The 15,943-nt window shown below is 40.2% G+C and overlaps 1 protein-coding gene across 1 annotated transcript in view; it reads left to right on the forward strand.

Moving 5' to 3' along the window:
• Positions 1-15,943, forward strand: part of Spg7 (Paraplegin) — a 794,115-nt gene that overhangs the window by 251,911 nt on the left and 526,261 nt on the right.

Consider the following 15,943-nt stretch of genomic DNA (forward strand, 5'->3'; position numbering starts at 1 on the left):
AAATGTTTTTGAATTTACAATTGACCAAGATATATATGTATTAAAACTGGAAAGTTACTAGTTGAACTGATGCCCATCACAAGAGATGAGCATAAGACAAATTTAAAAAAGGAATGGTTGGTTGAAATAACAACCAGAATCCACTCTGAAAATTATCAAAATAGTAAAAATACAGAGAACATAAATATAAGCGCTACAAGGCATGGTACCATGAATAGTGTACAAGGCACAGTAATATTGCCAAATCTAGAAAAAGAAATACAGAACAAATCAATGTTTTTGGGTTCATTACAGAAAAAGATACAACAACGTTGAAGACTGCGAAATATATGAGGTCCTCTCTGCATGAACTGAATAAAAATAAATCAATTAAAATAGCAAAAATAAAGTTCAGTGGCCAAAACCCTGCCCTTGAAAATTAAAATACTGGGATTAAATAGGAAACTAAGACCTTATGTTCCCAGACCCATGCAGTGCAAGAACTGTTGTAAATATGGCCATGCAGCAATTAAATGCAGAAATTTTCCCAGATGTGCCTGTTGCAGTTTGCAAGAACATATATAAAACACGCTGGGACTGTGGCCAACCAAAATGCATAAAGTGTGGCGTAGAACATCATGCCCGATCTAAAACGTGCGTTTTATATTTACAATACTGAACTTAAATTACTACAAGAACGAATTGGAATGTTGATCAAGGAAGCAAAGTTAAAACTAAAAGTCAGAGGACTGAATGACCCAGCTAAGAAATTTAGATATGCAGATACTCAAAATCAAATAATACCCGAACTGAAGTGAATAACAGAAGAAATAAAGAAATACCACTAAAAAAATACTTGACCAAAAGAACTCTTCTATGGAGATTTCATGCAACAACATTATCACAGTGGACAATAGATTTACCTGGGGTTTTTAGGTAAATTTTTGAATACATAGAGAAAGACAAGAAGAATTAAAATTATTTCATCACCTGAATGTTGATAAAACAGATAACACAACTCATTAGAGGCAACTAGATAAGACCCCACCTAATTCCACCAAACAAAGCTGTACAAAGATGAATAACCCACCAATCTTTGTCCGTTTTAAAGTTTAGAACAGAACACTAAATCAAACATTCCACTGTCTCCCATAGTAACAATAGTACCTCTTAGAGCAGAATCACAAAATTCAGATGAAATGGAAAACCAAAATATAGGAAACTTGGTTGAAAGCAAAGAAATTCACCCATCACCAATTATAGGCACCAAATCTCATGAAGAAGGTTGCATGTGTATTGAACATTTAGAATATTACAAATAAAAACATATCAATGTTTTAGATAATACTGTATCCTAAAAAAAATCAAAATGGAAAAATTAAATCAAGATAGTAAAAATGTAACAGTTAACGAAAGTCAAATTAAAACTACAACAAAAAATGAATCAAGACCTACAAAAATACAAATTAACTTATAACAAATTAAAAAACAGCTTAAATAATTTAGAGCAATTTGACCCCTCTCATATTACACCACTCAATCGTTATATAATTCAGTGGAATGAATATAAATGGATTATTAACAAGAATGCACTTAGGAGAAGTCCATTGACTTATAAGTGGATACAAACCAATGATTATATGTATACAACACATAGGAAAACTTGTTCCAAATACAGTCATACTCCAAACTTACCTGAAGGTTCCAGAACCCTTTCGTGAGAGTGAATTTTTTGCATCAGTTTGGCATGGTCTCTAAAAATTTTGCTAATAAATGTGCTTATTTCATAAAGTTTAAACACTAAATATGACCCTAATCATGCTCCCAAACTTTAAGATAACTTTTAAATGAAATTAATGATAACTGTAATTTCATTTAAACTTATCACCCTCATAAAGTTCTTAAAAAAGAAAAAATACTGTAAATGGTTGACATAAAAATTGAGAGTTGAAGAGAATTCCTCTCTCTCTCTCTCATTCTCTCTCTCTCTCTCTCTCTCTCAATCTCTTCTTTCTCTCTCTCTTACCCCTTCCAACCGATCTATTTTTAGAAGTCATCTCAACCTCTCTTTAATAACTTTTTATTCTCTGAATGGTCTCTTTCTCTTTGTTCTGAAATGCTTTTTCATGAACAAACAGTGTTTTTTATTTTGACTAAAACAACTCTTAGTTATTATGTCTCTTATGTTTAGAATGTATTTGCATCCAAAACGATTTACACAATCGTGACTTACTTTCTTAGGTCAAATTAGATCAATTGAAACTATCTACTGTACAGGTAAAGACGTACAGAGAATTAATAAGTTGTAAAATTGTGTTAGCGCTAACTATGAACGAAGAGAGAGAGAGAGAGAGAGAGAGAGAGAGAGAGAGAGAAAGGGTTGTCCTTAAGAGAGTGAAATTATTTATCTATTATTACGGAGACTGGTGAATAACATTTGAAAGAGAGAGGATAGAGAGAATATTGTCCTTTACTTGAAATATGAAAAAAAAGAATTTAGCCAATTTCTTACAGAGAGAGAGAGAGAAAGTTGTTCTTACATTAGATATCAAAAAGATGGAAATTTAAACTAATGGCCCAAATGAAATTAAAGTTACTGTATTTTCATTTAAAAGTTAGAGAATACATTACCCTTAAAAAATGAAATAAATGGTTCACGTAAGAATATTAATCTAAAGTGTGACTCTCTCCCCATTCCACCGATCTTTTTTGAAGTCTTCTCAACACAATATTAAAACTTCTTTACTCTGTCACTTTCTTTGTTCTGAAATGCTCTATGTTTTAGAATGGCGCATTTGCAGTTTGTAAACTACTACAGGTAAAATGAGATCAATTCAAAATTATGTACTGTACAGTTAAAGACATACAGAGAAACAGTGCTGTAATATCCACATTATTGGCTAACTTTGAACATGAGAGAGAGAGAGAGAGAGAGAGAGAGAGAGAGAGAGAGGAGAGAGAGAGAGAGAGAGAGAGAGAGAGAGAGAGAGAGAGAGAGAGAGAGTTCAGTTGTCCTTACTTAAGAGAGTGATAGAGAGAGAATTACAAAAAATTTGACCAATGATTAGACCAGCCTTCTTGTCATGTTAAATGACATGTCTGAAGCTTTTTGCCTTCCACCTTCTGTACAAAAGACGAGGGAAGAATTTGTTTGTTCAAAAAATGCTATTTTGTAATTACAGGTTTATTATTATTATTATTATTATTATTAATATTATTATTATTATTATTATTATTATTTACCCAGTATTCATTGTTATCATTATTATTTAATTTTATTAATCTTATTAAAATTTGAAAATTAGTACTTATTATTAGGTAAAAGTTTATTTATCATACAAATAAACATACCTGTATCATGTACAATAAAAATTCATCTCACTAAAAGAGAGAGAGAGAGAGAGAGAGCCAATTATTTTGCTTATAATGTTTAATGTTATTTAATTTACTCAAAAGCTTGAAAACTTACAAATTACATAAAAATTAAACAAATATTTTTTTAAACTTTTCATTGTTCACAAATGATTTTTGTGAAAAACTTGTGTATGATCATTAGTTAGTCTTCCAATGAAAAATTCTGTGTCTGTGAATTCATTCAACTCGAATCGCCAAAAGTGTTACTTTATGTTTTATCTATTAGCCACAACATGAAAGGAAAATGAAAATAATTTAGGAACAGCAATGTATGTCCATTATAGAATGATATACGACAAAGTAGATATAGATTACACTGAATTACAAATTTCAGCAATAACAGTGAAAATAGAAAATAATATGTTTGATATTATTAACTTATACAACCAGCCTAATAAAAAGTATAATTTAAACATATTACAGAAAATAATAAGAGATATCAAGAATCCCATATTAATTGTAGTAGATTTCAATGCACATAATTCAATATGAGACTACTCTATAACAATATTACACTGGATAAAGGTGGAGAAAAATAGAAAACTTGATGAACACTAATAATCTCTGTTGTCTGAATGACAACTAATACTAATAAATACGTATCATTCCAAAACCCATGGATCATTTTCCTCAGTACACGAGATTGGAATACTTGCTGATGACTCTTACTCAAGTGATCATTTTCCCAAAATAATATCCTTATTAAATAATAAACTTTTTCCATATCTTCACATTATAACATGCAAAAAGCAGAACCAGGGACATTTTTAACTTGCATACCAGAAATAATTTATACTGCCATATGATTATTTGAGAAATCACAATGAGACAAACGAATTCTTTGTATTTTTTTCATTAAAAGGCAGCAGACAAACCTATTCCTCATTCAACACTCATAATAAAAACAAAGTCCATGGTTAGATGATCTTTTTTTGGTACAAGAAAAACATTCCCCAAGCAAGAAGGTAAGATACTCTTAAACAGAATATTCAATAAAATAAATAAATCAGAATCATTCCTTGAAGAAAATATTTTAAAAATAATTTTACAAAGTTCCAAAGGCAAGGCTACAAATTTCAGAGGATTTCGTTCGAAATTCACTAACTAGTAACTACAACATGTAGCTGAAAAACTAATTTCTGAGTCCAGTCCCGTGTCAGCCGGTGAAATTCCATTACAGCACGAATTTCTAGGTATAACAATGCTAGATATACCAGAGAAAAAGAGCTTTCAGGAAAGCTGGGGTTACTACCCCCAGTCGATCGTCTTTAGAAGATGTCGGTATAATAAAGGGTGAGTGAAATACCACTACCACGGAAATATACTCGAAAGATCTCTCCTTATCAAAACCCCGAAAGAGCGGTGAGCCGTTACAGCTCCCACACTCAACACCCCGCCAGGACGGCGACACCAGCGCCACCTACTTCATTCCATTTTCTAGCACGTGATACATTCGCTTCTTTTGTGTGTTCGTCCCTTTTTTTGGGATTATTTTTCTTCATCTACGATGGCTTCGAGCACCTTTTCCATCTCTAAGTTAAGTACCATCTTCTTGTGGGGTTTTTTGATCTAATTATGGCTGTTTTGGTCTCGTATTTTCATAAATATTGGGATCTTATTATGACGCCACGGGCGTCCCCTATCAGCCATGTCGATCGCGAGGCGACTCCTCTGTTCTTTTCAGTTGGAGTTTTCTCCCCAGTCGCTATATATATATTTAGATTTTAGCCCTTGAATTCCTTCCTGGTGGTTCCGTGTGATGGCTCCTCCCAATTTTAGTTTTTGTTTTGCATTTTTGGCCTGTCGGCCTCTCTTAGGGAGTTGCTCCATCCTGTACCCCACCAGGTTGGGTTCTTTTTCATTTAGTCTCAAATAGGCTATTATGTTATTCTTGAAGATGGTGCTCTTATTTTAAGTTTAATATTTTTATTTTTATTTGTTTATTGTTTTTGGTTGTGTAGTTTGCCTCTGATGAACCTTATAAAATATTTTGAAATTACCCCCAAGAGGTAGGCTACACTTCCTGTGAACGTAATTTTATTTTGATTGTTTTTGTATGATGGTGGTAGTGTGGGCTCCATCCCTTGCCCTGGGTGGAGATCAGGTTGAGGGAGTTTTGTTGCTGTTTCCTCAGGGTTCGTTTTAGGGTCAGAGTGAGCCCCTTAGTCCTCTTCCCCCCAATTTCGGGGAATCGAGTTCTTTGGATGTGTTCCTCTAGGCTAGTCGCCATGCCCCCTACTCGATCCTGTTGGCTCTCGGCACAAAATTTCTCTCCCTGTTGGTTCCTCCTCTCCTTTTTCACCCCTCTCTCCTTCCTAACCTATATTAGGTTAGGTTTTTATTAGAGCTACGCCTAGGAGAAGTTGGGCTTTGGGCTGTGTAGCTCCCAGTTGCAGTAGGCTTCCCTTCCAAGTTCATTGGGAAGGAAGGTTGCAGTTGAGCGGGTGTCATGTTCTCCCCCGTCTCCTCTCCCCTTCCGGTAGCCTACTCCTCCCCTCCACCCTCCCCCTCAGCCTTGCGACTCGTGCGGGTGACGCTAGATGGCGTTTTCTCCGAGTCAGGGACTTCTCCTATTGGTAGAGGGATTCGCTCCTCCCATATCGTCCCCAGCCGCTGTGGTGGGGTGGTGGTTCGGTTGCTCGAGCGTGTTCGAACCCTGTCTCACCTCTCGTCTCCCATCGAAGCTACGAAGTTAGGGTTTAGGTGTGGCCCTGCCGTATGTTATGAACATTGATCCTTTACCCATTTGTTTCTCCGGCGGGAGATAGATGTGGGATGATTCTATGTCACGCTAGCATACAGACTCCTCCGGTCTCCGGAGGGTTACCATCATTGTTAATTTTTTATTATTGTTATTATTATTATTTGTTCTACCATATACGTGATTCCGGTCCCACACCTGGGCTCCGCCCGTTAATTTTCTGGCAGCCCTTATGGTTGGTTTCTGGTTTCTCGTTCCTTCATTCCCAGAGTCCTCCGGGTCTGAATCTTAAACTTCCACTCTGTGCATTTAAAGCTTATTGGCCCAGTTTAATTTGGTAGTTCTTCTCCACGCGGAGTATTCTGGTTGTAGTTGAGTTTCCCAGCCTTGCCGGCTTTATTTTGCTTAGAGTGTGAGGTTCATGTACTGTTACCTTTACAGACTGTTCGCTGTGAGGAGCCGGGTGTACCGCCTCCCTTCAACAACCCTACGGGCACGAATGTGTGCCGAACCCACGCTGGTTGTGCGTCCGGCTGGACGACCTGGTTGTTTGGCACCCCGATGGCTGTGAGGTTTGCTTTTGCTCTCCTCAACCATCCAAGACGAGTCGGTAAGTGAAAGTCTTCTTTCCTCCGGTCCATGCTCCTCATACGTTACGTTGTTTATATTCTCCGGTCGGTCTTTGCATTCCTGACTAACTACAGGTTTCCTTGCAGGCAGATGAAACTTCCAAGAAGTCTGCCTTGGAATCCCTCCGGGCCTGGGTGGCTGGGTTCGCAGGAATGTTCCGTCGGGGAAGCCCTACGCCCTCGACGCCAGGTTGAGGGACCTGCTTTACCCCGCGCACGGGTGGCAGCACGCAGTACCAGAAGAACTTGCCACCCCTATTATCCAGCAGATCCGTGATGCGACCCAGCCACCTCAAGTGGACATCATGTACGCCGAGGTCTCGGAGGATGTTGCCGCCTAAATCTCGACTTGGAACCTATGAATACGGAGCAGGACCAGGTGGTAAGTGGGGAGGTAAGTGAGGATGTTGGGGCGGGCCCCTCTTTGTTTAACTCCCTGCTTCATCTGTATCATCTTTTGCAGGTTTTGTGAAGTCTTCCTCTTTGGGTGATAGAGCTCCGTCTGCTATCCCCAAGTTGAAGACTTCATGGAAGGCGAAGGGCTATAAGTCCTCGACTTCTAAGAAGGCATTGCCCTTCCCCGTCGAAGGCTAAGGTCCCAGGACCTGTAGCCTCCGGGAGTAAATCTGGCTCCTCCAGCAAGGGCGCGAGTAAGAGGGCTGCAAAACCAAGCCCTCCTCGCCAGCCTCTTTTGACGCACAAGCCCTGGCCACTGAACTGTACAAACAATTCACGGAGGACCTAGATTCTAGATTTGAGAAGATCTCAGAAAAGTTTGCCACCTATGACAGTGTACTGGCAGGTTTGGCTCGCCAACCTAAAGCAGAACCGCAGTACTCTATTCCCGACACTGCGGACCTCCCGCTTTTGATGTCGGAAACCCTTGGCGGTTCAGACTCGGGCCATCCAACATGATGGCAAACTTACCTTAGACGGTCTGGGCACGAGACGGTTGGAGGAGTTGGAGTTCTTCCCCCGATCTCTTGCCCCTTATCCTGGCTTCGTGAGGCTTACGGAAGAAGCCTGGATTCGGTCAGACAAGGTACCTAGGGAGACTGTCATCATCCCTAGAGACCAAGCCCAGTCGGCTCTCCTGCGCACTCTGACGGAGTGGCAGGCAGTGAACACAAAATTGACCCCTTTCAAGGGCAATTTCACGATGTTCACCCTAGGTGAAGATCTTCCCACTCCTTGCATGGACAAAATTGCTCTGGCTACGACCCGAGCATGCCTCGATGGGAATCCCTTTCCTCAATTAAGGGAAACAGACCCTACTTCCCTGGTATTCCCAGGAAGTAACGAGTTCTGGGTGGACGCCCCGTCCACTTTCACTGTAGGCAAGCTGGACCCTCTTTGTGCTTCCACGCAGTTTAGCGAGCAACTCCCTAAGCTGCCGGAATCATTGTTAAAGGCGGAGTTTGAGACCCGGACTAAGTTAGCCCGGTCCTTGAGCTCCGGCTGTCTTACTGAGGCTACTGCCGTCTCCGGCTCGGACGAACCCTTTTTCCAGGTCCTAGCTAAGTCTTTCCTGGCGGCCTTCCAGTTAGACTTGCATGAGTTTGTCATGGCTAGGCTGGAATGTAGAAAATTTATTTTTGCTGACGCTACAATCCGCCACGAGCCTAACAAGCTCATTAAAAGTTCAATCTGGGGACCTAACCTCTTCCCTGAAGGAGAGGTTACATCCGTCATGTCTGAAGCTACACGGGCCAATCAGAGTCTGCGCGCTCGGTGGGGAATTCCCACTTATAAGTGCAAGACCCCAGAATCGGCCGGCCCCCAGACGAGAGGAGGAAAAGGTTCAGGAGACATAAGAGGCCTCATCAGGCGATGGTTCAAGCCGTCCCGGTCTCGGCAGTGGCCCAGCCATCTACCTCTAAGTCCCAACCCCAACAGTACGTGTTGGTCCAACCAGCTGCGCCCTCCTATGTATCCTCACCAGCATACAACCCTACATATGAAGGCCGTGGATTTTTTCACGGCCTCAATAGGGTGGCAGGAGGAAGGGGCAAGGCCCCTACAGAGGAAAGTCTAACACCACCCCAAGGGGGAGAGGACGTGGTAGAGGAACAAACCCGCTCCCTCCCACTGAGAAAACGCAGGTAGGCGGTCGCCTGTATTGGTTCAGGTACCAATGGACCTTCAGCCCTTGGGCACACAGCATTGTGTCCAAAGGACTAGGGATGGAGCTGGATCAAGAATCCTCCCCCTCCAAACAGATTTTACCAGCCACCCACATCAATCCTACAGGATTATGTAAAAGAATTGCTCAACAAACGAGCAATAAAGAAAGCAAGGCACCTAAAGTTTCAAGGCAGGCTATTCACTGTTCCCAAAAAAGACTCCGATCAGCAAAGAGTGATCCTGGATCTGTCGCGTCTAAATCTCTACATAAAATGCGACAAGTTTCGCATGCTTACGGTAGCTCAGGTTCGGACTCTACTTCCGCGTGGAGCCGTCACCACCTCTATCGATCTTTCAGACGCTTTATTATCACGTCCCAGTTGCGCGGAACTTCTCTCAGTTCCTCGGTTTCAGACTCGAATCAAGCCTACTCCTTCAGGGTCATGCCCTTCAGTCTGAACATTGCACCCAGGATATTCACCAAGCTGGCGGATACGGTAGTACAGCAGCTCCGGTCCCAAGGAATCTCCCTAGCAGCGTACCTGGACGACTGGATAATCTGGGCTCCAACTGTTCCGGAGTGTCAGGAAGCCACGTCCATAGTCACCAATTTCCTAGAGTCATTGGGTTTTCAGCTGAACAGGAGAAGTCCCACCTGACTCGGAGTCTCGGTTTCAGTGGCTGGGTCTTCAGTGGGACCTGTCCTCCCACACGTTATCTCTCCCTCCTTCCAAGAGGAAAGAGATAGCATCTCTCACCAAGAGGTTTCTCAAAAATCAGTCAGCATCCCGTCGGTCCCAGGAAAGGGTCCTCGGGTCTCTCCAATTTGCTTCAGTAACAGACCTGCTCTTGAAAGCCAAATTAAAAGACATAAACAGAGTGTGGCGGAGTCGAGCAAACACCAAGCTCAGGGACAAGGTCTCCTCTATCCCTCGGATCTTAAAGACAAGGCTGCGGCCTTGGACCACAGTCAAGGGCCTGTCCAAAACAGTTCCACTTCAGTTTCCCCCTCCGGCACTAGTTATCCACACAGACGCTTCTCTAGCGGCTGGGGGATATTCACCAAAACAGAAAGTACAGGGAACGTGGTCCACAATGTTTCAGCAGTTCCATATAAACACCCTGGAAGCCATGGCGGTCTTTTCTAACGCTGAAGAAAATCCGCCCTCCCAATCGGATTCATATCAGGTTGGTGTTAGACAGTGCAGTGGTAGTTCATTGCATCAACAGGGGCGGCTCCAAATCAGGTCGAGTAAACCAAGTGATGGTAGCTATCTTCTCCTGGCGAACAAGCACGGTTGGCACCTGTCAGCCACCCACCTAGCAGGTGTCCGAACGTGGTGGCGATTCCCCTGTCCAGGACTACCCCGTTGGAGACGGAGTGGTCCCTGGATGCGGAATCTTTCAATGGATTTGCCGCCGGGTTCCGGGACTCCAAGTGGATCTGTTCGCAACGGAGAGCAACTTCAAGCTCCCCCTGTTAGGTAGCCCCAACCTGGACCCTCAGGCGTCGCCACAGACGCAATGACAGTAGATTGGAACAATTGGGAGAGGATTTATCTGTTCCCTCCAATAAATTTACTGCTGAAAGTTTTACACAAACTAAGGACATTCAAAGGTCAACCAGCTCTAGTAGCCCCCTATTGGCCGAAGAGCAGTTGGTTCCTCTCCTTCAGGAACTGGGATTACGGAGTCTTGGATTCCCAAGCCCATTCTGACCCAGACAGTACAAACCAAGACTGTGTCAGCTTCCTCAAGGATTCAAGATGCCCTAGTTTTATGGACTTTATAAAGTTCGCAGCCCAAAAGGAGCAAACATTGACCTGTCAATACTCTGTTTTTAGAATCAGATAAAAGAGATTCTACTATTAGACAATATGACTCAGCAGTCAAAAATTAGCCTCCTTCCTGAAAGCATCTGAAGCCAAAATTATGACGACTAATTTAGGAGTTTCCTTCTTTAGGTCACTGTTTGAGAAAGGTCTGGCTCCGCCACTATTACCACAGTCAAGTCGGCATTGAAGAAAGTATTTCTTTACGGCTTTAAAATCGACCTTACAGATTCCTATTTTTCATCCATCCCCAGAGCATGCGCTGTCTGAGACCAGTATCACGTCCACATTCGTTACTTGGTTTCTCAATGACGTCCTTAAGTTAGCATCAGAGTTGGATAACTTCCATTGCTCTTATCAGGATCTGTTAAGGAAAACCTTATTTTTACTTAGTTTGGCTTCAGGTGCTAGAATTTCAGAGCTGTCAGCTCTCACTAGAGGTGATAATTTTGTTAACTTCCTCCCATCCGGAGAAGTCCTCCTCTCCCTGACCCTAGATTTTTAGCTAAGAACGAAGACCCACAGGACAGGTGGTCTCCTTGGAAGGTGGTGCCCCTTCCTCAAGATCAATCTTTATGTCCAGTCCATACACTTAAATCTTACCTCTCAAGAACTCCACAGAGTAAGTCGGGTCCTCTTTTTATCAGGAGAAAGGTGGTACTCTTTCTCTTAATGGTATAAGGCAACAAGTTCTGTATTTCATTAAACAAGCCAACCCAGACTCAGTTCCTAAAGTTCATGATATTCGAGCAGTGGCTACTTCTATTAATTATTTTCATAATATGGACTTTTCAGAGTTATCAAAATATACGGGTTGGAAATCACCTCTAGTGTTTAAACGCCACTATTTAAAAAATCACTCAAGCCCTGAAATATTCTACTATAGCAGTGGAAGTGTCATCTCCCACCTTAAATAATTATATCCTTTCCTTTTCCCCCCACCCACCTACATTTGCTTCTCTGCTTATTCTCCTGGTTGTTTATGCCTCACTGCCTAGCTCTTCATATTGATATTTGTATTTGATGATGGAAAACTGTAATCTGACTAGCCATAATTGTTTCGCTTATGGGTACTGGACAGTTTTTATTTGGCTCCACGTACCCCGGATAATTGTGTGTGTTATATTCATTAGTCTTGTCTCTTACGTGTTTAAGCCTAAGTTTACATATATAAGGTTTTTTGCAGTTATTTTGGTTGTTTTTCCCCATCAGACCGGGGACCTCCATTGTTTTGTAGTGCTAAGTTTATTGGTGTGCCTTAAAATTAAGTTACCTTACTTTTAAGTATTCTTGCTTCATGGAAGAGATTCCTTAATTAAAATTATTTTCGTTACAATTTTGCTTTTTCTTCAGGTTACCCTCCTTTTTCCAGTAGTAGCAGTCTTGGCATGATTCTCTATCACTATTTCACCGGCTGACACGGACTGGACTCAGAAAAGGGATTTTGACAGAGGAAAATCTATTTCTGAGGAAGGTCCCGTGTCACCCGTGACCCTCCTGTCTAGTCTAGTACTCCCCCTACTTGCACATGCCAAGTCTGGGGTTAGTGCTAGCATGGAATGAAGTAGGTGGCGCTGGTGTCGCCGTCCTGGCGGGTGTTGAGTGTGGGGCTGTAACGGCTCACCGCTCTTTTCGGGGTTTTGATATGGAGAGATCTTTCGAGTATATTTCCGTGGTAGTGGTATTTCACTCACCCTTTATTATACCGACGTCTTCTAAAAAGACGATCGACTGGGGTAGTAACCCCAGCTTTCCTGAAAGCTCTTTTTCTCTGGTATATCTAGCATTGTTATACCTAGAAATTAAATGCTGTAATGGAATTTCACCGGGTGACACGGGACCTTCCTCAGAAATAGATTTTTCCTCTGTCAAAATCCCTTTTTTTCTACATTGAAAGCTCAATCAAGCAAAATAAAGCTAGATTATGATGTACAAATATCAGATCTGTGATATTTATAACAATCATAAGAAAAAATTACGGTAATAGTAATTATTTCAAAGTATAATAATTACTTAAAACTATGGAAACGAAACAATTTTAAGTTTTCATTCAACACAGGATTACCAACATTACCTTTGTATATTTCGAGCAATGTGGAAATAAATATTTAATATCATAGCGTATTATCAATTATTTTAGCGAAGATGCGTAAAACTATGCAAGTATCAATAGAATATAAAGGGAAAATCTCCGTGACATTAAACATAATCAACCATGAATGCACCTAGATTCAACAGAAAAGTTGGGTGTGGTTTGGTAGTTCTGATTTTGGCTTCTAGGACCCGACCATTCGGACTCTACTTCAGCTTTGGCTTCGGTTTCGACCCACGACACAAACGTAACATTATCTACCCAAACCTATGAATCACCAGCCGTGTCTTACTAGGGTGGGGTGGGGGGACTTTGCCCCATACCCCCATCGCCATCCAGTAATATTGAATAAACAGGTAAATCAGTTTCCTCCATTATGTTTGCAATAAATGACAGAAAGTAACCAATATTGAAAGGGTAAACTTGATTGCAAACAGGTTTTCTGTTACAAATACAGAACCGTTACAAAATACAGAGGGCTTCTCTGAATAATAAAAAGTGTTCCCCAATCATTCAAGTCTAAGATCCACCAAGGTTGACCAACAACAAATAAAAATTCATCCATCTGACTTCCTTATTCCTTAGTCTTGGCTTAGGCCTAGACTTCCTCACTTCCCCGGACTTGAATTTGGCGTAGACTTCCTCACTTCCCCTGATTTAAGCCTAGATTTCCTCACTTCCCCTGGCTTGGCTTAGGTCTAGACTTCCTCACTTTACCTGCCTTGGCTTAGGCCTAGATTCCGTCATTTCCCCTGACTTGGCTTAAGCCTAGACTTCCTCACTTCCCCTGACTTGACTAAGGCCTAGACTTCCTCACTTTCCTGACTTGACTTAGGCCTAGACTTCCTCACTTCCCCTGATTTAACTTAGGCCTAGACTTCCTCACTTCCCCTGACTTGATAATGAAACCTAATTAATAGAAAATCCTGTTTACAACCATCTAGATATCCAAACAACTCAATTTTTTAAAGAACAAGCTGGAAAATATATTTCCTTGATTATTTAAATAGGCCTAACCATGTAACCAATGCCAAACGTGCATATTACTTGGTTTAGTTTTTTATCACACCATCTTGTCTAATTTATATTTCATTCAATCAGATGCTAAACTTCTTTGTGCTTAATCAAAAGAAATCATAACTTTTGATATGACACTATAAAAGTAGAAAGTTAATTTACAAATCACGTCAGGCCAATACATATGCACTCAGTCCCTGCTGCTGCTCAATGGTGAACACTCGATATCACACATTGTGAGCCGCAGATGTTTCTATGGGGAAATTCTTTTTTTTTTGGGGGGGAATTCTTTTTTTTCTTTTAATAAACAATTATTGCACTAAAATTGACCATTCACTGGGGAAATACCTTCTGTGGTTCTACAGTTAATCACTGATACTTATCAGATAAAGATGATAAATAATTGGAATAAAATATACTAACTGGCAACCCCACGAGTTTCTAAAGAAGTATGATCAGTTTTGAAATTTGTAGCTTCACTTTTGGAACTTACTGTACTACTAGAAATAGATGCATTAAAACCTCTATATAATGAAATATCAGCTAAATTCAGAAAGGAAGTCATAAAAGGTAAAATAATATCTTGGAGGTCCTATGTATCAGAAATAACAAGCAAAACATCCATTCAACAAGTATGAGAAAAATTCCGAAAAATATATGGAACAAACATTAGACCAACCAGGCAAACTATATTAGATGATGGCAAAAAAATTTTAGATCCCTTCAAAATTAGTAATACTTGGGAAAGTTTTGCCAAAATAAGCAGTGACCAAAATTTGGACAAACATTTAAAAGAGATAAAGAATAAAGCAGAATCTATAAGACTTAATTTTGAGACAAAGGAAGATATATAGTATAATAAGAAATTCAATGTGGAAGAGTTGGAATATGCTATTCTGAACAGTAATAATTCTGCTCCTGGAGGTGATGATATTTGCTTTGAAATGATTTTTCCACCTAGCACGTTTGGCAAAATCATTCTTATTAAAACTTTACAATCATTTATGGCTCAGAAACTTGTTTCCAGATGAATAGCGAAATGCCATAATAATTCCTATACCAAAACCTGGAAGAGATCCTAGTAATTTGAATAATTATAGACCAATCTTTTTAACAAGTTGCCTATGCAAATTGTTGGAGAAAATGGTAAATGCACAATTTACATGGCACATACGTGAAAATAAAATTTTAGCTCCTTCCCAGTTTGGTTCATAATGTAATCTACATTAGATTCTCTATCTGATTTGGAAGACCACTTACGTAGAGGATTTGAAAGAAAGCAAATTACAGTATCTGTCTTTTTTGACATCCAAAAGGCACATGACACTACATGGAGGTATGCAATATTAAAATCGTTACATAATAATAACATACGCAGCCAACTTTCTAAGTTTATTAAAAATTTTATGACTGATCCCACTTTCCAGGTGAGAATAGATAATGTTTATTCTAAAACATTTCCACTTGAAAATGGAGTCCCACAATGGATTGTCCTTCGTGGTGTTCTGTTTACATTAGCAATTAATGATATCAGTTGTGCTACTGGTCAGAATTAAAAGTAACCTGTATATGGATGATTTAGCTGTATGTTATACAGCATCATGCTTAAAGCTTGCAGAACGAATGATTAATAAAGCCATAATAAAAATAAATGAATGGACCTCATCTGTAGACTTTAGATTTTTCATAGAAAAAACTCAAGCTGTCACGTTTTATAAAAATAAAAATTGGAAAAAATGTGAATAGAATTGAAAATCAGAAACCATAATACAGTATACCAATTAGCCAAACTGCAAAATTTTTAGGATTGATATTTGATGCACACTTGAATTGGAAAGGGCATTAAGTCTAATTAAAAAAACTATCACACTCAAATTGGGGAGCTGATAGACATACCCTTACCATACTGTATGAAGCAACAGTGTTATCAGTCATTGACTACGGAAGTGAAATACATGGTTCAGCATCAGAAGCAGCACTGAAAATATTAGATCCAATTCACAGTGAAGGACTATGAATATGCACAGGAGCACTTAGATCCTCACCAATCTCCTCAGTACAAGTCGTTCCTAACAGTGAAAGTGCATTAAGAATCAAGACAAGTGATTCATCAGCAAAAAATCTATTTGATCTAAGGGATATATTTATAAACATT

This window comes from Macrobrachium rosenbergii, chromosome 41, assembly GCF_040412425.1.
Source record: "Macrobrachium rosenbergii isolate ZJJX-2024 chromosome 41, ASM4041242v1, whole genome shotgun sequence".
NCBI classification, from domain to species: Eukaryota; Metazoa; Arthropoda; class Malacostraca; order Decapoda; family Palaemonidae; genus Macrobrachium; species Macrobrachium rosenbergii.